Source organism: Pinus tabuliformis, chromosome Q, assembly GCF_031772625.1.
Source record: "Pinus tabuliformis cultivar Carrire ecotype Pingquan chromosome Q, CPIR1, whole genome shotgun sequence".
Lineage (NCBI taxonomy): Eukaryota > Viridiplantae > Streptophyta > Pinopsida > Pinales > Pinaceae > Pinus > Pinus tabuliformis.
This window is the reverse complement of record NC_142296.1, coordinates 864,648,505-864,672,645: the sequence shown is the minus strand read 5'-3', so window position 1 is coordinate 864,672,645 and position 24,141 is coordinate 864,648,505. Positions and strand designations below refer to the sequence as shown.

At 38.1% G+C, this 24,141-nt stretch overlaps 1 pseudogene; it reads left to right on the top strand.

Moving 5' to 3' along the window:
* The first annotated feature begins 1,612 nt into the window (after positions 1-1,612).
* Positions 1,613-24,141, top strand: part of LOC149222269 (nuclear transcription factor Y subunit A-2-like) — a 101,766-nt pseudogene continuing 79,237 nt past the window's right edge.

The window sequence follows — 24,141 nt, the reverse complement described above, 5'->3', positions numbered from 1 at the left end:
ACAATTACATAACATGTATTAATCTGAACAGACACCAGGGCCTTGGACTGACCCAGACAAAGACAAACATACAGCTGGACAAAGACAATCGACACCTGAACAATTACAATTGACACCTGAACATTATAGCCGACACATTGACAGAGATAATGCCGCCACTTAGCTGAGTTATACAACGAAATCCCAACAAAAATAGCAGAGATTACCGGGGCGAGTTCAATCATCTTCAGTAGTCTGGGGCGCCTCTTCAATTCGGCACCCGAAATGGAGCGTTTCCTCGGAGTCAGAAAGCTAGATGACCGCATCTGGGCTTCCCTCTTGGGCTAGCCTGCTCGGACCAGCAAGTGAACAACCAGCATGCGTAGAAGGGCTAGCGTCTGGGTCGAAATTGGTTGCTGGGCGCTCAAGGTCCGGCCCATGTTCACGTCCAGGTGCCAACCAACCCGTTCCAGCTCCAACCGAAAGGCACGCAATTGGAGATTCTTCTCTGTTGGAGCGCTGCCCATCCGGCCGAGGCTCGGCCTCCATGTTCTGAGTGACGCCAGGTTCTATCATTATAGAAACAACCAAAGTGGAATTAACTTGAGGGCAGGGGAGCTGATACCTGAGCATTGGGAGCTCCATCTGCCCTTCTTCAGAATTTGGGCTTCTGCCATTATGCCCTCCCTCCTCCTCATTTCTGCCCTGAAATCTCTGAGGCAGGGACGTTACCTCAATGGAGGAAGAGGGTGAATTATAATCGTTCTGCTGCGGGAGGGCCCTGCCTCTAATTCCCCCTCTTCGGCTACCCATTCGCGGCCTTTCCCTCGGCATTACAGCACTCCTTCCTCTCTGGAAACCAACACAAGCACTCTGAGCTCCTACAGCTGCAAGAACCAACACCAGTGCCCTCAGCTCCACACCATTGCAGGTGGTGTGCTTACCAGGCTCATAAACCGGCGGAATACCCCTCAAATTCTCACTCCCATTTCCGTCTGAGCGGAGCAGGGTCTCACTGCAATGTGCGCACATATTCTTCTGCTGATCCAACTTGCTCTGTTTTAAACTTTTCTCTGCATCGAAAACCATCTTTCTCCCTCGAGCCGAGTAGACAGGCATTAATGCCGTCGGCCGTCTGCATTCAAGCGGGTTAATACCCTGCTGCTCGTGGTACCATCGGACACCGTAGGCATGCCACCTGCCCACGTGATGGCGCGTGCCATTACCATATCCCCTATGCACCCGCATCCGGGAGTCTTCATCAACCCTAGTTATCAGAATCCTTTCCAAGCTTTTTCATTTGGCTCATGAAGTTCGATAGCTGTTGTCTTACTACAGAAGAATGATGAAGGGAGAGAGAAACCAGTTGCATTCTTCGGTAAGATTCTTAGAGATTCTGAGTTGAAATATAATATTCAAGAAGTAGGTGTATGCCTTGATAAAAGCCCTGAAAGCTTTTAGAACTTATGTGCTGCAGTCCCAAATCATTGCTTATGTGCCAAATGCTACAGTGAAAGACGTATTATTACATGGAGATGTAGAAGGCAGGAGAGGAAAGTGGATTGCCAAGATCCAAGAATATGATTTGGACATATAACCCACAAAGTTGGTAAAAGGACAAGGACTGGCAAAAATGTTAATAGAATCAAACTTTCAGGCGTTGGGGATTAACTTATTGGCACCTGTAGATGAAAAAGAAGCTGAAGAAAATGAAGGAGAGCAAGATCCAAGAATGAAGATCAGGTATAAGTTTCTATGTTCCGAATGGTATAAGCATATAATTGATTATTTGTGATTTTTTTCTTGTCCTCAATCCTTAGACAGAATAAATTATAGGGCACTAAAGATCAGGGCACAACCATATTCGATTGTGGAAGGCAGATTGTACTGGAAGGATCCTGCTAGAATTATATTATTATGTTTAACAGAAGATGAATTTATTGAAATAATTAAAGATTATCATGAGGGGTTTTGTGGGGGACATTACATTTGGAAAGTAACTGCACATAAGATCCTTCAGGCTGGATTTTTTTGGCCTACCTTATTTGGTGATACCTATAAGTTTGTTAGAAGTTGTCAAAATGTTAGCATTTTGCTGGGAAGAAGAGATTAGCTCATTTACCTTTAATTCTAGTCTTCATAGAAGAGCCATTTAGACAATGGGGATTGGACTTTGTTGGAGAAATCAATCCACCCTAAGGTAGACAACACAGGTGGGTTCTCACAGCAAAAGATTACTTCAACAAATGGGTAGAGGAAATTCCTATTAAGAGAGCAAATGATCAGATAGTGATGAAATTATTGGAAGAAAATATTTTCGGCAGATTTGTATGTCTCGTTAAAATTATAATAGACAACGCTTAAGTCTTTAACTCAATTAAGTTCATTGCTTTTTGTCAAAAGTATAATGTTATTTTGTCTCTTTCAACAACTTACCATCCTTGGGGAAATGGATTAGCTAAGTCTAATAACAAGACTTTGATGAAGATCGTAAAGAAAACCATTGCAAAAAATCAAAGAGATTGGGATGCTAAGCTAAAGTTTGCTTTGTGGGCTACTAGAGTAACTACAAGGAGATCCACAGGGAAATCACCTTTTGAATTAGTATACGAAAATCAAGCTCTATTTCCAAGTCAGCTTGTGAAACCAGTGATTGTGATGATTCAGGAGGTGAAGGAAGAGCCAAATGCTTTTCTAAGAATTTTCAAAAAAATGAAAGTTATACACAATATATAGATATTGCAAAGTATAACCATATCAGATTTACAAAGAAACATGTGTTAATGTAATTTTGAAAAACATTTTGAAAAGAGATAATACAAGTATATCGAAAATTAAAATACAAAGGAAATGAAGGAAAGGATTGAATTTCAAAGAAAACAAGTGTTGAAACATTAACACCAGACCCGAAATATTATATGTTGTGTTTAAAAGTTCAGCGGGTCTGCAATATGGATCTTGGCACCACGGATTAGCGCCGATTGTGATTAGCGATTGTGTTATATGCCATATTTTATAACATCGATGGGTCTGAAATAATATAAAATGCTTATATTATATACATATGACCCCACTGATTGCGACTTGTGATGGTGGACCCGAAATGCATATAGGTTATGTTTTATAAACCGGTGGGTCCGTGTTATTGCATAAATTCTTAATATATATGCAGGTGGCTATGAAAATTGTAATAGGGGTAAGCTGGACCTGAAAGGTATATACACCATGGTTTAAAGTTCCGTCAGGTCTGCCACGTCACATAGCCTTGAATGTTAAGAACCGCCTACTGCGACTCGATATAGAAAACTTGAAATATTATATATCCTATTGTAAAGTTATGTCGGGTCTGCTGTATTGAAAAGTTTTCATATGCGTTATGATTATGCATTTTTAATATATTTCTATTATAAATGGATTATAAAAGAAATGAGTGCCGATTGTGATTTATAAGGGGAAGTTAACCCAATGCTAAACAGGTAGATCCGATGGGTTTATTAAATAGGGTTAATTCCTTTTTAGTTCTGTTTTGCCTGTTTTGTGTTGATTTTGCTGTGTAAACAGAAAAATCAGTGTTAAAGCCAGATTTAAAGAAGAGGGCAGTTGGTCAAATTTCTTGTTGTTTTAGCCAATTCAAATGCACTTGAAACATGCGTAAACTAGATTATACACAATTTAAACACAGTCTGTATGATTAAAGCAGATTAATTATCATTGAGGCACATTCAGAGGAGTTCAGTAGCATATTACAGAGTCAAAAGGTCGGCAGTCATTGTTATTGTTCAGTTGTTTTTTGTTTTATGCTCTTTGAGGTGTTTTTAGACCTCTGTAAAATTTTGTAATAGTTTTAATTCATATAGTTAGAGAAACAGTTAAATAATTTGGGCAGTTGCAAAAATCAATAACTATTCCAAAAATGCATAAAGGTGGAAAATTTTACTAAGGGTTGGGAATTTTGGAGAACCATGCCATTATATTCCGAATAACATCATTGATTAATGAAACAACTAGAAGTTTCTAGGAGTTGTTACATATAATTTTGTAAGTTTCATTATCATGTGTCATGCAATGTTTTCTTATTTTTAAGTGTAGTAATGAAGTTGCAGGGTAAAATCCCTTAAACATCGCTCCTATACTTAAAGTACTCACTTCCTTTCCAAGTTATAGATAGTAGTTGTTGTGAAAGACCAGCATATTGTCTATGATTTATTTCTCATCACCACAATTCCTCTAACTTACAGATAATAGTTCTTGTGAGTGAGAGAGCAACATATTATCTTTAACTTCCCCTTAAAACTTTTCTCATTCATCATTTATATTTAGCAACAAATGGCATTCTGAGATGTTCTGTTCATACATGTATTAAGAGTCTCAGGCCAAGTTTTACAAATCCTTCATTTGGGAATATAATAAACAATAAGCGACAGTAAATAATCTGTATTAACGTCTTAAGCACAATTTCCCTACAACCAGGAAATTGGTTTCTTAAGGAACAACATATTTCATGCCTATTAAGTACCTCTTGTAACTTATGATAATTTCCTAGAAGTAATTGAGGAACTTAGTGTTAATTATGAGTTAGTCTGATCAGTGCAGGCACATTCCTACACCACCATTATCATTGGTCCGAGATTTCCGTTAGCTGAATCCTTCCACGCTAACATTTTAATCCATGACTGAAGTTTGGTTGCTGATTAAATGACGATGGATGCCAGTGGTGCACAATTAGGGATTTTTACCAAGGATGGTCCACAACTAGTGAAGTACACATTCCATAATAACTCTTAGCTGATTTTGTCATGTTCGGTTGTTAGTCTATTCAGCCGAAAGGTTTGAATAATAAAACGACTGTAATTAGTGGAATACGGCTAAGGTCGAAATGATGTATAAAATATATATTGTAGGTAGAACTAGTTAGCGATCCTTAGACTGTAATTTCATTTTCTATGTAATTTGGTATCGCCCTCAGCTCTGGGCTAGACTCACACTACTATGTACATTTGTTGATCAAATAATACAAGGAATCCTCCATGTTATTCATGCACTGTGTTTAATTTATCTTTGATGCATACTTGAATGCTAAATCTGTTCGTTTCTTAAAAGGGAAACAAGTTGGTTGGCTAGGGCCCAACCAACCCAACTTGTTTACCCTTGTGCTTTCATTATTCAGAAAGACTGTGGATATTTCCCTTTGCAGTTGCATGGTGTGAACAATTTTATATTTATTTATAAAGTTCTAATTTAAATCTATTTTGGAGTTAAGTGTGAAACGGATCCGTGGCTTGGGAGTTAGTTGATCTATTTCATTTCTATAATTTCTTTCTCACATTCCTTTACTCGCAGTTCTTGTCTCAATTTACTTCCGCTTGGATTTGTAGGAAGCCCTTTTCCTATACCAGTGCATGTGATTTCCTGCACTATCAGTTCAGTCATTTATTTTGCAACAAACATTGCATTTCTTTCCCTAATTATCATTTCAGTTATTCTTGCAATCAAATGGGTTGTTAATTTCAGTAATTGTCTTCAGTATTAAAATTATATTTCTGAAGGATCTAAGAACAGTTGCATGAATTTATCATAGACACGTTATACTTGCATTTTATACTCTATGACCAAGGAACATAAACACTTTAAGTGGATTTCCAAAGTTAGATGATACATGTAGATCACTTAGATTACTGCTTTGATTACTTCAAGTTTCTTTCATCTCATGAAGTTTACTTCCTTTGCAAGATTTAATTAATTAAAGAATTTCTTTTCCATAGATAATTTATCTCATAATTTCGTTTGCAATTTCAATTCTTTTTCAACACGTCTTTCAATATTTTCAAAAGTAAATTAGAAACTTGGTGAAGGAAACTCCGCCTTGGTGCAAGAGTTGGTCTCTTGTCATAGAAACATAGTGCTCTAAGCCTTGAGGCTTATAGCACCTCCACAAAGACATAAATCTTCATTAAGGGAGGTAAAATATACTTTTACACAGAGACATTACACCTGCACTAGTGCAAGCACATTGCAATAGTACAAGAATAGGTTGTTTGTGTAGAAGGAAGATCAAGAGGAAAACATATCTCTACAAGGGCCCACTTGTCAGACTGTTAGCCATCTATTTGAAGATAAATATAGCATTTCCTTCCAGCATTTAAGATTTCTTTAGTTGTGTGAAATATCCTTTACTTGATTTACTTGCAAATTATTCTTTTATATTCCAACACTAGAGTTTCTTTGGTGTCAATTGCCTTTAAAGATTTTTTTTCTTTCTAATTCTACAAACATTTCCTTTAAGAAGTAGGATTAAGAATAGGAAAATTTCATACCACTTTTGGCATTTCCTGTGCTTTGCCTCTAAGGTTACGAAACCCCTGGGTTGGCAATTAAGTGTTGAGGAATTTGCTTAAGTGCAATTCCCGCACCCAACATTTTGGTGCCGTTGCCAGGGAGGCAATTTGAATTGGTAAGAATTTTCCATTTTTGCAGTTGGGGTAAGTCTGCTATTATTTTTTCCTGCAATGTGCTTCTACTGTTTGAATGAATTTATTATTGCTGAGTTACTTTCTCAAGATTGCAACATTTTACTTAAATTTCATTTTTTCATTTTTTGAAATGAATGCCTAAAAGAGGTAGGGGTCTGAAGCCCACTAGGGGCCAATGAAATACTGAAAAATCCAAAACCAAATCTCATATTGAGCCTTCTTTTGTAGGCAAAAAATCTAAACAAACTCAAACTCATCACGGAGGAACATTCCATTTGGACTCTGGTAGTAGTAGTCCAGGTGTGACACAACCCACAAAGGGGAAGAAGGAGGCTATTAGAACCCATAGTAAGCTTTCTTAGCTTGTTCAGAGCGGTTCGTGTGGAAAAAAAACAATGGCAGATCAGGAAGACCATGCAAAAGGAACTGGTGAAAATCAGGTAAATGAGGAACAATCCACTTTTGGATTCCCAACTGTGGATCTTGATACACAAGTACAAATGAAAAATATTTTACCATTAGTTCTTCCTCATTTTTATGGAAAGGTACATGAAGACCCAAAATATTTCTTATTTGAGTTTGATATTTTGTGTAGAAGTTATGATTATTCATTGATGCCCAGAAGTTGAAGTCATTTCCTACAACTCTCAAGGACACAACACTCCGCTGGTTCATGGGACTAGGAGGAAACACTATATCTTCTTGGGAGCAAATGAAGAGGGTTTTCTTGTCAAAATATCAAGAATATTATAAAACTAGAGATATTCAAGATGAAATCTTTACTATTGTGCAAAATGATAATGATGCTCTAGAGGACTACATGGAGAGATTCTTGTATATCCTTCAAAGGTCAAAGCACAAATTTGATCCAAGTACCATTAGAACCTTGTTCTTACGTGGGCTTACTTATGATGCTAGGAATAATTTAAATCTGTTAGGACAAGGGGATATTGCTCAAAAATATTTTGATAAAATCTATGACTTGTGAAGGAAATTATCAAGGAACCAATATATATCTGGTAAAGGAATTCGGAATAGAAACAAGAAAACTAAATTTACTGATGCTATGATTATTGGATTACAAAACAAAATGGACAATATGAAAATTGAAATAATGAATTCTGTTAGTAAAAAATAGACTCTTTGAAGTTTTAGAAAAAACTTGTAGAAGAGCAAAAGTTATTGGCTATTTTCTGTCCAAGATATAGAAGAAAGCATCCTTTAAGAGAATGTCCTCCAGGTATTAAAGAAACTAATAAATGTGCAATTTGTGCAGAGAACCATGCAATAGAAAAATGCCCCTCCATACCTGGGATGAAAGTTGTACTTGAAGGAGGACAACCTAAAGCTGAATCACTGCATGTTATGGGAGCATGACAAAATTTGCCTCAGGTAAGTGCAGGTATAGTTCCGGAACCTCCACCACATTTTTTTGGTTATAATGCACACTCATATTCCTATCCTAACATTGGTCACTCTCAACATTGGTAGCATGGGAACCAATATTATTATGGTCAACCCTCCCAATCTTGGCAACAAGGATGGAGAGGGCCAAACCATTCACATCATTCACATCATTCCTATCCTGCACCTATGCAATCATACCCTCCTACATATGCACCTTACCCAATTCCACAACCATCATTACGTCAGCTGAGTCAACCTATGCCACCATTACCTTTACCTCCACCATTTCGACCCTCTCATTTTGACCCTCTCAGTTACCTGCTCAACCTTTACCCAACCCTAATAATAAAGCGGTACAAATTATCCATTCTATGAACCAGACTTCTTCATTCAGATGTCAAGCTAGGCCAGTTGGAGTCAATGATCTCTAATTGAGATAAAGGAAGGTAGTAACCTTAGAAAATCAAAAGAAGCCTATGGAAATTATCAATGAGAAAGGAGAGGAGGAAACTCCTGACCATTCTAAAAAATATGACACCATTCATCTTATCCCTGTACATTCTGAGCCCTTGTCATCTTCTTCCAACCCACCTCCCTATCTAGAGAGGATAGTTATGGAGAAGAAAGACCCCATTCCTAAGTCTAGCTTGGCTTTTGATCTTAGGAGCCTTTTCATAAAGGTACCTTTGTTCCAAGCTATTAAATATATCCCCATCTGTACAAAAATCATTAGGGAACTCTGTCTCAAGAAGCCAAGAAGTAGAAGAATGGGACCTCAAACTATTTAATTTGTTGGTAGAGCAGCAGAGTTAATGATGGGGTGTATGCACATGGAAAAATATACCAACCCCGAAGACCTTTTTGTTTCTGTTCAGATAGGTGATGTCCTTCTCTGCAATGTACTTATAGACCTAGGGAATCCATTAATGTTATGACCAAGAAAACCATGGATCAACTTGGATTGGTTCATATTCTTCCTACTCCCACTTTGCTTGAACTAGCAGATAGATATCAAATCAAACCAGAAGGAGTATTGGATGATGTGGTCATTTCCCTAAACTCTTGGGAATATCCCACAAATTTCATTATGCTTCAGCCAAAGAATCCTGTGGGAGGGTATCCCTTGATATTTGGATGACCATGGCTTGCTACGGCTGATGCTTATATTGGATGTCGTTCTAGTGATATGTATATTTCCCATGGAGATTCCAGGAAAAAGGTCACCTTATATCCACCCGCTAGATCCATTTAGGAGCTCCGAGACAATTTATGGTTAGACTATCGTAGTGATGAGGAGATTCAGCCTATTTCCTTGATACATCAGAATGCTGAGTCCTCACAAGAGGGTGAGATTCAAGACTTCTTGAACAATCTAGACACCATGCCTAATTTTGAGTCATTGAGTTAGATTTTTAGTCTAGATTTTAGGAAAGATATGATTCTCTACCTATATCACCACCATCTCCAGTGACACCTTTGTGTACTCTTGAGCCTAATACTACTCTTTTTGAGATTAGTCCTAGTAAATCCTTCTATATCAATTCAGACTTGGATCCTTCTCAGCAAGAGAAACTTGTGAATTTGTTGCGAAACCATATCGATGCCTTTGCATGGGGTTATGAAGATATGAAAGGCATCCCTCCTGAAACTTGTACACACCATATCTATATTCAGGATGGAGCCTGACATATCCAACAACCCCAAAGGCGAATGAACCCAACCCTAAGAGACATAAAGGAAGAATTGCAAAAAATCATAGATGTTGATTTTATCTATCCCATTTCTAATAGCCAGTGGGTCTCTCCATTAGTATTAGTCCCAAAGAAATATGGGAGGTGGCACATTTGTATTGACTATAGATAATTTAATAAATCCACTCCCAAAGATTACTCCCCCCTTCTTTTCATTGATCAGGGACTCGATACCCTTGCTGGTAAGAAGTACTTTTCTTTTCTAGATTGCTTTAGCAGATATAATCAGATACAGATATCACTCGAGGATCAAGACAAAACCACTTTTACATGTCCATGGGGTAGATTCACTTACCGAGTGCTTCCCTTTGGGCTATGTAATGCCCTGGCTACCTTTCAGAAGGCAGCATTAGCTATTTTTGCTAACCTTGAGTGTGTAGAAATCTATATGGATGACTGCTCTGTGTTTGGTGATTTGTTTTAGGAAGCCCTCAAGAATATAGAAAAAGTGCTTCTTTACTGCCAAGAATCTCATCTCGCCTTGAGTGACAAGAAATTTATATTAATGTGCAAGGAAGGAGTGGTTCTTGGAAATCTTATTTCCGACAAAGGTATCTAGGTTGACCTTGCAAAAATAGAAGTCATTTTTAGTCTCCCTATCCCAAAACTCAAAGGGAAGTGAGAGGTTTTCTAGGACATGCAGGTTAATATAGGAGATTCATTGAGAATTTCTCAAGGATAGCTACCACCCTTTTCCAACTTTAGGCTAAAGATAGTGAGTTTTCTTGGTCTACAACTTGCCAACAGTCCTTTGAGACATTGAAGGAAAAATTAGTCCAGGCACCAGTTTTGAGAGGACCAAACTAGTCCCTGCCATTTCATATTTCCTCTGATGCCTCAGATACTGCTATTGGCATAGGTTTAGGACAAGAAGAAAAAAACAATCTTATGCTATTTATTTCATTAGTAAAAACTTGTCACCCATCGAGCTCAATTATACGGTTACTGAGAAAGATTTTTTAGCTGTAATTTTTTCTATTAATAAATTCAGACATTATATTACAGGATGTGAAATATTTGTACATACTGACCATTCCGCAATAATATATCTGACGAATAAACCATTAACTAGCGGTAGAGTGACTAGGTGGTTACTATTGTTATAGGAATTTAATATTACTATAGTTGATAGACTAGGAAAATAAAATGTAGTAGCAGATTATCTTTCAAGGTTAAATAATCCTGGTGAAGCAATTCTTGTTGATGATGATTTTATTGACTAACATATTTTTGTTGTGTCAAAAAAATCCCCATGGTTTTCTGACTTAGATAACTATTTAGTCACTGGAAAATTACCACCTCACTTATCTGCTCGTGAAAAGTGGAATATCATTCAAAAAAGTGTTGCATATTTCTATATATGAGGAGACCTCTTTTACACCGGAGCAGTTCTCATTATTCGTAGATGTGTAAGAGAGGAAGAAGTGTTTGATATTTTAAAATCTGCCCATGATGTACCTTGTGGGGGTCACTTCACTAATAAGTGGACGACATACAAAGTATTACGAGCTAGCTATTTTTTGCCTTCCTTGTTTAAGGATGACAAACAATATGTCAAGCAATGTGATAGCTATCAGCGGGTTGGCCAGACTAATCAAACCAATGAAATGCATTTATGTCCTCATGTTATGATTGAGCCTTTTGAAAAATGGGCCATTGATTTCGTCGGACCAATAAATCCAACATCATCAAATAAAAATCATATTTTGGTTTGTATGGATTTTGTTACGAAATGGGTAGAAGCTAAAGTTGTTTCTTTTGCTACTAAAAGAGTTGTTGTTGATTTTCTTTTTACTGGAATCTTTACTAGATTTGGTGTGCCTAGAGAAATTGTTTCTGACAATGGACTGCAGTTTATTTCTAATTTGGTACAGGGTGTGATGGAGCAGTATAAAATATGGCAAAGGAAGGTGATTGAGTCCATCCTCACAAAGACGGTAAATATACATAGAAAGGATTGGGCTGACAAATTACTGAAAGCATTGTGGGCCTATCAAACCATTTGGAGAAACAACACAGGACACACACCATATGAGATGGTGTATGAAAAACAACTCCTCTTGCCAATAGAATTCCAGATCAAGACTTTCAGCACTGCAGTCCAATTGGGGCTACATCTCTCTTAAGCACAATAGTAGCATCTTCTCTAGTTAAACGAGTTAGATGTATTCCTAAGGGATGCTATCTAGTAGAACATCTTGGTTCAACAGCAGCACAAGAAGTGGCATGACAAGTCTATGCAGAAGAAGAAGTTCCAACCACGTGATTGGGTACTCCTTTACAATTCTAGATTCAAATATTTTAAATTAAAATTCCATACACACTATATGGGACCCTATGAGGTGGTCAAAGCGTTCAAAAATAGAGCGGTAGAAATCAAAACTATTAATGGACGTAATTCTGTGTTCCTAGTAAATGGGCATAGATTGAAGGTATATTTTCAACCCCTTACTAAAGGAGATTTTAAATAACAATTCCAACAACCATTTTAAAAGGAGTTGGTAGGTGATAACACCATCCGATTGAAGGTTTGACTCCTTCTTGTCCTTATTGAAAAAAATAATAAAAGAAAAAAATGACAAAAATAAAAAGCATAAAAATAAAATAAAAAAATCCTGTAATTATGAAAATCAGTTGACTGACATGATTACAGAAGGATGAACCTGAAAACCAACATGCTGGTAGGAAGATTGAAATTTTAAATAAAAATGGAATCTTACTTGATTTTTAGATATGTTGGCTGCCACCAAGAAGAAGCAGGTTCATGAAACCGATCACTTACCCAAGTTTGGGGTAACTAGCATGGACATTTTTATGCAAGTAAATGCTTACTTCCCGTTGCAGTTATTTTTCCTGCACCAGTGCTGGCAGATTTCAAGGTAAAGCTTTGCCTTTCTTCTATTTCCTATTTCAAAAATTTCCACTAGTTTCTTTTCTAAAATCCCCAATGAATTACCTTCCTCTTTCTTCTAAGAGACTACCCTTGCCCGATTTCGTAAAATCCCTCTTTTCCCTTGAAATTTTTCCCCTATCCCATTTCATTTATCGCTCTTGGTAATATTGTTTCAGGAATCCCTGTTGTAATGGTCCTTCCCATTCTAAAAAATATATATTTTTACCCCCCCTCCCACTTCTTTATTCCCTCATAAATTGATTGCAGAATTTGATGCAGTCAATCTACAAGGCATGTTCATGAAACACCAAAGGATGGCGAATAAATTTTTCTTGTATAATGAGCCAAAAAATTTTAAGTCCAACTACATAATTATGTTCTATTAGATTTTTTGCTTTAGTAAAAGTCCCTGGTGCAATATGTGTAGTGCAAGCACAGCGTAATGCAAGCAGATTTGGTGCAAGAACGCAACTGATTGTGAAAGCAAGTAAAATTCACATAGTCCAAGAGTGTTTTTATGGATCTTTACTTTCCTGCACATGAGTGTTGATATATCAAAGCATTGCATGTTTCAATTAATACTCTATTTCATCATTTACTAACTTAGGAAAAATATTTAAAGTGCAAGGTGTATAGGGTTTTGAAATCTAAATATTTTAATAAGTGTTGAAGTATGTCTTGATTAAATTATGAGGTGGACTGTGGGATAGTACGTTTGTCTGATACCCTATATTCACCTTCCTTGAAATAATTTCACATTGCTTGTGCATTATTACCTTATCCCATAACCCAATCATTGTAACCTTTGCACCACTGCCACATAAACCTCCACTCCACCCAATCGTTATGACTCACCTACAGTGGGTTGATACAAATCTGCACCTAGTACGAAGAATTTTTCTCATCATGACCGAGTGAGTGGGGATGAAAAGACAGAGGGTGATGAACCTCTGACATAAAGCTCTCGACAAAGCTTTGGTGTCACTCGCTAGAATTATTTCGAGGGTGTGATCAGAAAGGGTGAATTGCAGTTCGAAATGGCACCCATAAGGAGTGAGTCGTTGTATTTGCAGGAGATTGAGAAAATCGCAGAGTACCAGAACAATCTTGCACTATTGCAAGAATTTGGGTTCCTACCATTCTTACAGAAGTTTGATGGGTTCGACATGGCTATGGTACTGGAGTTCATAAGGACATTCAAAGAAGGTTGAGTCAGGGTCAGATTGCTAAAGTTCAAAGTTACAGAGGAGTCTATTTCATAAGCTACAGGCTTATCACTTACAGGAGAGAATTGGTTTAAAAAGGAGCGGCTCAGGAAGAAATGATGGCATCGGTTTGTGGTTGACAAAAAGCTTAAGGTTGATTGGAGGAAGGGACTTCCATAGAGTGCCATGATCGGGAAGTGGCGAGACCTCCTGTTCATACTGTAGAAATTCGTGACTGGAGAGGGATGCTATACATTGGCATTCATGTATCACCTTCAGTTGTTGCTACACTTTGAGTCGGGAAAATTGATTAATTTCCCTTACTACTTGCTCAGGAGTCTTGAGAAAATGGCAAAGGGCATGCAGAGTGGAAATGCAAGCCAAGTTGCAAACAAGCTCTACCATCATGGGCTTATCACGATTCTGGTTAAGAAGAAGCTGGAAGAAAAAGGAGTAACTTGGGAAGCATTCTTGAAGGAGTTTCAAGCAAGGAGTGCAGAGAAGTCTAATAGCACAATTACAAGTAAGAAAATGAAAGTAGAGACATCATCTCCTTCTGAGTAGAAAGAGGAAATCACACTAGTGCAAGTAGGGAAGAATATTGTTGAAAATACTTCACCCTCGGCTAAGAAGAGAAAGACCAGAACCTCGATGAGGAGGAAGACTGTCTTCCAAGGGACGAACCAATTGAGCTCTCTGATTATAATTGACAAATCACCCCAAGTTTCCCCTAAATTTCATAATCTCTAAATGCTTGTAGATGCAGCAGCACACACTGTGGAAGATGAAGAGAATGTGGAAGATGACATATTGTTGTTAACTTTTGTCAACAAATTAAGGAAGAGGAAAATGACACTGAGTACTGGTGAATTCCAAACATAGGGTCATGAGGATGAAGAAGAGTGGGATATAGAGACCCTTGATAATTTCAGTGAACCGAACATTGAAACCCTCGGTGCTTTTGATAAGTGAGGCACTAAAACCCCCACTGTTTTATAGGAACATGGTATTGAAGCCCCTACTATTTTAGAAAGATAGGGTACTGAGACCCCTACTAGTCTGGATGAATAGGGTACTGAGTTCCCTGAGGAACTGGAAGAACAGGGCATTAAAAACCCTAAGGAGTTGAGTGCACAAGGTACTAAAACCCTTGGCATGAAGATTGTGGAGGGCATCAAAACCCTCGGTGATAAGGAATCCCTACATATAGAAACCCTCAACAACATCATAATGCAGACATTTGAAAGCCTTGACCTTGACGATGATGGGACTTGTTTTGAGTCCATTGCAGAGAAGACATTTACACCTAAAGATATTAGCACGACACCCTCTACTCTCTACCTCAACAACTAAATAGTAGAATTAGAGCAGCAAGTTCATGACCTGAAGGCTTTGAACCAAGTCATGAAGGAACAAAGTTGTCAGAAGCAGAGTGAGGTGGAGCTACTTGTAGAGGTAAAAAGGTAGAAGTAGAAAGTAAAAGTGTGGAAGTATCGGGCTTCCAAATGGTACAAACGCCTCAAGAATGTGACAAATCAACTAAGAAGAGCCTGAGGGAAAAAGCAGAAGATAGTGAAAGTAGGAATAAGCATTGAAGTTCAAGATTGAGAGTTGGCCACTCATTTTTGAGGATTTTTTGTAGAAGGTAGAATGTTGTGTGAGGACTCGCAACATCTTAGGGATGGGAGGATGTTGGTGTCCCAAATTGCCTTATTTTTACCAAATTTCTGTAAACATTAACCTCTGTTTTATCTCAACTTAAACCTCTCTTTCCTGCACTAGTCCAAGATAACTACCTATTCCTGCATATGCTTCGTATTTTACATTAAGATTTATTAAAGTGCTTTATTAATCATTTTTACATAGATTTCATGCATATTAAGTACCTCTTGTAAGTTATGATAATTTCCTAGAATTAATTGAGGAACTTAGTTTTAATTATGAGTTAGTATGATCAGTGCAGGAATGTTCTTGTACCACCATGATGATTAGTCCGAGATTTTCGTGAGCTGAAACTTTCTACATGGACATTTTGGTCCATGATTTGAGTTCATTTTCTGATTAACTGAGTATGGATACCAGTGGTGCACAATTAGGGATGTTTTCCAAGGAAGGCCTACAGCTAGTGAAGTACATGTTCCATTAAAATTGTTAGCCAATTTTGTAATGTTCGGTTGTTAGTCTATTCGGCTAAAAGGCCTGAATAAGAAAATGAATTTAATTAGTGGAATACAGCTAAGGCCGAAAGGATTTACAAAATATAGATTGTAGGTGGAACTAGTTAGTGATCCTTAAACTGTAATTTCATTTTCTATGCAATCTTGCATCGCCCTCAGCTCTGGGCTGGACTCACACTACTATGTACATTTGTTGATCAAGTAATACAAGGAATCTTCCATGTTATTCATGCACTGTGTTTAATTTATCTTTAATGTATACTTGAGTGTTGAATCTATTCATTTCTTAAAGGGAAACAAGTTGGTTGGCTAGGGCCTAGCCAACCCATCTCGTTTACCCTTGTGCTTTCATTATTCGGAAAGACTGTGTGGATATTTCCCTTTGCAGTTACGTGGTGTGAACAATTTTATATTTATTTCTGAAGTTCTGATTTAAATCTATTTTGGAGTTAAGTGTGAAACAGATCCATGGTTTGGGAGTTAGTTGAGTTATTTCCTTTTTCTAATTTCTTTCTCACATTCCTTTACTCGCAATTATTGTCTTAATTTACTTCCGCTTGGATCGTGTAAGAAGCCCTTTTCCTATACCAGTGCATGTGATTTCCTTCACTACCGGTTCAGTCATTTATTTTACAGCAAACATTGCATTTATTTCCCTTATTATCATTTCAGTTATTCTTGCAAGCATATTGGTTGCTAATTTCAGGAATTGTCTTCAGTATTAAAAGTATATTTCTGAAGGATCTGAGAACAATTGTGTGAATTTATCATAGACATGTTATACTTGCATTTTATGATTTACGACCAAGGAACATAAACACTTTAAGTGGATCGCCGAAGTTAGATGATACATGTAGATCACTTAGACTAATTCTTTGATTACTTCAAGTTTCTTTCATCTCATGAAGTTTACTTCCTTTGCAAGATTTAATTAAGTAAATAATTTCTTTTCCATATATAATTTATCTCATAATTTCATTTGCAATTGCAATTCCTTTTCACTGCATCTTTCAATCTTTTCGAAAGTAAATTAGATACTTGGTGAAGGAAACTCTGCCTTGGTGCAAGAGCTGGTCTCTTGTCATAGAAACAGAGTACTCTAAGCCCTAAGGCTTAGAGCACCTCCACAAAGACATAAATCTTTAGTAAGGGAGGTAAAATATACTTTTACACAGAGACACTGTACCTGCACTAGTGCAAGCACATTGCAATAGTACAAGAATAGGTTGTTTGTGTAGAAGGAAGATCAAGAGGAAAACAGATCTCTACAAGGGCCCACTTGTCTGACTATTATCCATCTATCTAAAGATAAACATATCATTTCCTTCCAGCATGTAAGATTTCTTGAGTTGTGTGAAAGATCATTTACTTGATTTACTTGCAAATTTTTCTTTTATATTCCAGCATTAGAGTTGCTTTGGTGTCAATTTCCTTTAAAGATTGTTTTATGTCTGATTCTGTAAACATTTCCTTTAAGAAGTAGGATTAAGAATAGGAAAATTTCATACCATTTCTGGAATTGCCTGTGCTTCGCCTCTAAGTTTATGAAACCCCCGGATTGACAAATAAGTGTTGAGGAGTTTACTTAATTGCAATTCCTGCACCCAATAGTTTGCACACTTGATTTTTCATGAAAAGCATAAAAACAAAAAACAAATTTAGTACAGTCCTTTACATGCATAATAGTCATGTTTGATGTTTTTACTTCTATGCTTAAGATAGTTGCATTTTGTTCATGTTAATTTAGCATTATTGCAAAGAATAGCTCTTAGCATTTAATTAGGGAATGGTGTGCCTTAGCATGGAATTTTAGTCTTTTTCATTATTACAGTAGATCAGCTCTCTCTTAGAGTAGATTTCTATTTCTTTCATAAAGGAACCAAGCTTCTTCTAAATCCATAGAAGTCTGGCTTGAAAACCCTAGTGGTTTATCACCAGTTGAATAGTGACAAAAAGCAGAACCATCACTTTTACTTATGTATACAGCACTGTCACCTCCAAGTTTGTACGAACCCTGGGTTGATAAAGTAAAGCGGGTAACCCGAGAGTTGCAACATTCTTGCTCCAATATTGGTGCTCATCACTTTTTGGTGTCATTGCCAGGGAGGTGTCTAAGTAATATGTGATTACTGCTTTCTTTCTTCTATTTCTTGTTTCTAATATTCTAACATTAGTTTCATTTCTGCAAAAGTAGTTTAGTTTGCTTCCTATTCATTCTGCATTCTTTGCTTTCCTTTCCATTTTGCAAGTTATATTTCAATCAAGTAGTTAATATTTTCATTCACTCAGTAGTTTTCATCCAGTCTGCAATTTCAATTCTGCAAGTTAGATTTCAATTCAACAATTTTTTTTCATTCAGTCAGTAGTTTTCATTCAGTTTGCAATTTCAATTCTGAAATCACTTTCAAATTTTGAAGAAAACAAAAAACTAAAAAAAAAAATTCCTTTCATGCCTCGTAGGAATAGGGATAACTTAGGTAAATTTTTGCCAAATACCCCCACTGCATCCAACATCCAACCTTCCCTCTTCGTCGGTGGCTTTGAATGGGAGGAACCCTTAGGTGAGCAACCAGACATATTTGAATAACCTACAGGGGAAGAAGAAGAAGAACAACCCATTCCTACCTTGCCAATGGCTGAAAATAGAAATGACAGAGGGAATAGAGAGAGAGATGAGGGTGCCTTCACCATTAGGGAAACCAATGGGGACACTAAGATGAAAAATATAAGCCCCTCTTCCCTTCCTCATTTCCATGGCTTGACCACAGAAAATCCCGACACTTTCCTATTTGAGTTTGGTTTTATATGTCAAACCTATGACTACACAAATGATGAACAGAAGTTGAAACTATTTCCATCTACCCTCAAGGATGCAACTTTGCACTGGTTCATGGGTCTACCTGGGGATAGCATCACAACTTGGTCTTAGATACAACAAGCCTTCAAAAAACAGTATCGAGAATACTGTAAGTCTAAAGATACTAAGGAGGAAATTTTTAGGATGACCTTTGGTAATGATGAATCCCTAGAGGAATATGAAGAAATATTCCAGCTTAGTTAGAAAAGGGTCAGGTGCACAATTATCCCTGAGTCACTAAAGTTGGTCTTGGTTAGAGGAGTAAGGGAAGACCTTTTGGATACCCTACACTTGTTAGCAGGAGGAGATATATACAAGTTACCCTATGAGGATATCAAGACTGTCTTTAGAAACTAGGGAAGCTAGGAAAATGGGTAGGGGAAGTCAACTTATGGTCCGTACATCCTCTTCCAATTCATCAATCAATGGTGAAATTGGAAACATGCTGGAAGATTTCAAGGGTGAGATTTTGCAAACCCTTTCCTTGTAGATGGACAATTTTCACATTATGAGAAAGAGAGAGGAAGTAGAGAGATCCTTGGCCATTTTCTGTCCTAGATGCACTAGGAGGCACCCTAGGAATGAATGTCCATTGAATTCTATTGAAATTTGCTCAGTCTGTGAAGAAAACCACTCCACAGACAAGTGCCCTTATTTTCTTAGATTCAAAGCTATATATCAAGGAGCTGAAGGGGTCACTGAGCAGCTCTACTACATAAACCAAAGGAGACCTCACGGGCCTAGGCCATACTAGCAAGGCATGCAAGGGTCATCCCATGCATATTACAACCCCAACTAGACCACATCCATACCTTCTTAGGGACCCCCTTCTCATCCTTCCTGGTCTACAATTCCTCCTTGGTCCTTTGCATCTCAGTATCATTCCCAACCAGCCAGCCAGTCATCTCAACCATATGCTCAACCACAACCTCAGTGGAATGCACCACCCCAGGGGTGGAGGCCTTAGTACAACAATGTTACTGCTTTATTGCCTTCATCACATGCCCAACCACAACTATTACACTTTTCTCCACCTAAACAACCTGAGATGCCTACCCAGCCAAATATGAACCTGAGCAATAGGCAGGCACAACAAGTATACAACGAAGATACATCATATCCAACTTATGTTGTGGAGATCCAGGAAATTAACCTGAGATCTGGGAGAGTTCTCCTAGACAACCAACCTCCACCTACACCTAGGGAGGTTGAAGAAGAAAGATAGGAAAGCATTCTTAAAGTAAATCCACCCTTTCCTGAGAGATTGACTCAACCACTCCAGCCTACCCCAGAAGAGGATGAAATTCTCGGAGAATTGAAAAAACTATGTGTCAAGATTCCACTTCTCCAAGCCATTAAAGATGTACCTATTTACCACAATTTGACTAAGTAGAAGTTTTTCAAGCATCCAAGGAGGCGAAAAAGAGATGCCCCTACCATTAATGTCATTAGACAATTGTTTAACTTAATGTTGGGGCAGGTAATTTGTCCAAAGTATTTGGATGCTAGAAGCTTTGTAGTAGATGTGCACATTAATGGCACCATTGTCCCACACACTTTTATCAATCTTGGGGCTGCCATTAATGTGATGACCAAGGACACCATGCTCAAGCTCAACCTCCAAGGTTCATTGAGAAAGACCACAACAATCTTGCAACTTGCAGACCACTCCATAGTAACCCCTGAGGGAATTATGGAGGATGTGATGGTCTCCATTGACTCTTTGTAGTACCCTGCAGATTTCCTAGTTCTCCAGCCTGAGGATAAGCTTACTTGTTACCCTCTCATCCTTGGGAGGCCCTGGTTGGCCACTATCAATGCTTACATCAGCTGCAGAGCTGTGAATATGACCATCAAGAATGGGCATGTCCAAGAAGTTAGTCCTATACCCTCCTACTCATCCATCTCTAGAACATGATCTAACTTTATGGCTGGAAGAGGAGGAAGAAGATGAAGCTTATTCTGCCCAACTATATACCTTAGAAACAACCATGGGATGAGGACAACAGGATGAAGATGATTTGATTGAACACCTACTCAAAGTCGAACTCCTAGTACATTGTCCCTAGAAGAAGTAGTAAATGAAACCTAGAACATCCATCAAATTGATCTGTATATGGAAAATTCCAACCTTCTCCGTGTCAAAACCATAGAATTCAGCCCTGAAATAACTTTGAAAATCAATCCATCTCTTTCTATTCTCCAAGAGGAGAAGTTGTGCAACATGATAAAGGAACATCTGGATGCCTTCGCTTGGAGTTACAAAGAAATGAAGGGAGTACACCCCTCAGTGTGTAATAACCACATTTACATCAAAGAAGGTTGCAAGCCAGTCCAACAACCACAAAGGAGGATGAATATAGCTCTTAATGATATAGTTAAAGAAGAATTGCAAAATTTTCTAGATGCAAGATTCAGTTATCCTATCCCTGACAGTGAATGTGTCTCTCCTTTGGTGTTAGTTCCCAAGAAAAATGGTAAGTGGAGGAATTTTGTTGATTATGGGGAGTTGAAAAAAGCCACAAAGAAGGACTATTTCCCTTTAACTTTCATCGACCAAGTGCTAGATGGCCTAGCAGGAATTTTTTTTTTCTCTTTCCTAGATGGATTCAACGGGTACAATCAAGTCCAGATTAGCCTAGAAGACCAGGATAAAACCACTTTCACTTGTCCTTGGGGCACTTTTTCCTATAGGGTCCTTCCTTTTGGCCTATGCAATGCTCCTGCCACTTTCCAAAGAGCTGTCCTAAGCATTTTTGCTGAGCTGGTCCATGATGTGGTATAAATCTATATGGATGATTTCACACTTTATGGGGGTGATTTCAAGGAGGCTTTGTCCAAATTAGGTAAGGTTCTGCACAAATGCATTAAGATGAACCTGTCTCTCAGTCTTGAGAAATGTGAATTCTTGATGACTTTAGGGATCGTGCTAGGTCATTTAATGTCTTAAGAAGGACTGCAGGTGGACCCAAACAATATCGCTATCATCCAAAGGGTCCCACCTCCTCAAAAGCAGAGAGATGTCAGATGTTTCATAGGATTAGCTGGATACTATCGAAGGTTCATAAGGGACTTCAACAAGTTGTCGTCTCCATTTTTTAGGTTGTTGGCCAAAGGCTCTGAGCTTATATGGTCAAAAAACTGTCAAGAGGCCTTGGACATCCTGAAGAACAAGTTAACCATTGCACCAATTCTTCGAGGCCCAAATTGGGCCCTTCACATTCATGTTGATGCCTCACACAAAGCCATAGGAGCATCCCTGGGTCAAATAGATGAAAATTTTCCTTATTCCATTTACTTTATCAGTAAGAATCTTTCAAAGGCCGAACTGAACTACACAGTTGTAGAGCTATAACAAGGGCCTTTTTCACCTCTAGTTATCTCACATTACAAGTCAATCCGGGAGCGTTTTGTTATTGCAAAGGGTATCTCAATTTGAGGCTATTTTTCAGAGTAATGCTTCGTAGTATAGGCCTAAGAAATACAAGAGTAAACGGATGCTAAACTATGGCTAGATTACTTTTGCAGAAAGAAATTACACGCAGCAACTTTACCAGTCGAGGGTGCGAAAGTAGTAACCCATCCCTCTAGAAACTGTTGAAAGAAAAGAAATTAGAGTATGGATCATGGATCTGGGAGCATAGTAGCGTCTGCTGTGTCTCACGACAGCCTTGATCCTCCTCTCACACCACACCAACGAATGCGAGTAAAAAGGAACAACAGGAAAGCAAAATGGAACAGCAATGCAGAAATGGAACGACAGTAAAAGGAACAGCAGTAAAGAAACTAAGTCTCGCGAGTTCAACACTCTCAATCCTTTACATCAACTTATACACAAAGACAGAGCAATCGTCTATACAAGTAAACAGCTTAACCAAATGGAACAGCAAACCATCATAAACAGGAAACGTCAATCATATATAAAAGTAGACAACTAAATCAAATAAACAGGAAACGTCAATCATATGTACAGATAATCTGACATGATCACCAGTAGTCCACCTACAACGTTAATTCCATTTTCTTATGATCGTCACTCCAACTATATGTAGCTAAAGCATTCCACTTATAAATTCTTAACAGAAATGAACAACTCAGAACAATCGTTATGTGACCAATTCTGGAAATATGATGTGAACTTGTTATAAAGATTTACAATAGAAAAACTACTGATGAATGAATATGGAACAGCATGTAAAATATGTCAAATTATTAAGAATGATAAACAAACCACACAAAGCCAAACTGTAATGATACAATCAGCCAGTGTCTGTTGGAGCCGGGCCCTTAGCTTCCAATGGCACACCGCCGGAATTTACTTCAGACGCAAAGGGAAAATAATACCAAATATATTAACGCATCAACGATAGTACAGCAAAAGCTAAGTCTCAAAGAGACTCGATAGTCTGAGTTCCAACTGACTGTGAAGTCTGTAAATAGAAAATAAAGATACAAGATAAAAACCAGAGTCCCTCAAGTCTTCCATGCTACCCTTTTTATACTAGTAATGGCGGAGTTAACCAGACAACAAAATAATTGAAAGTAACGATCCCTCAGGATCAAAGATCCTGAGGGATCTGTTAAGCTATTAACTCTTCTCTTTTCTTTGCCTAGTCTTCCGAACTGACAGTCCCTTATCTCGTCCCAGATTGATTTGCCGAGATTTGCTCGCCCTGGTCTGGAATTTAGTTAGTTTCGAAGGGACAACCGGTATCTTCTCATGGAACTCCAGTCTTGTACTGCGTCTTCCTACTTTTGTCATTTTCTGCATAGAGAAGATAACTATTAGTGATTGGTCATTCATGCTCGTTCTCATTACATTCTTCTTACTTTATATCAAAGAAAAGATTATAACATTGCTTAAAACATCACTAAATTATGCATCAAAACATACCTTTCCAATGCTCTACACACCCCCCGGCTTACCCTGTTTCATGGCCTCATGAAAACGTTATAATTAACATGGAGAGCGGTAAGAGAATAAGCGGGAGAGGGTATCTCGTGAGGAGGTCTGCAACCATGGTGAGCAACGAGATTATCAAAGAAGTAATTCAATTGATCTGCAGGCATGTCATACAAGGCCTGGTATCCAGGTGCAGGGTGCCAAATAATTGGGCTACGGAACCGGTATCCTAACCAAGACGGCCCAGCTTGCAAAAGGCGCTGGCCATAAAGGCTCAACCGTTCAGCAGCCAGCTCAAAATTCTCATAGTTGAATGGCTCCCTGAGCTGGATGCTTGGGGTGGAAACCCGATAACGGAATTTGGCAGCATCCAGGGCAGAATCTTTAATAGCCAGAAAGAATTCCACGCTATTTCGGATCAAGTCCTCATGCATGGGTCCTAACAGTTCCATGACGCCCTGGGTTCTCATGAGGCTTTTGTGTGATTGCCATAGGTGAA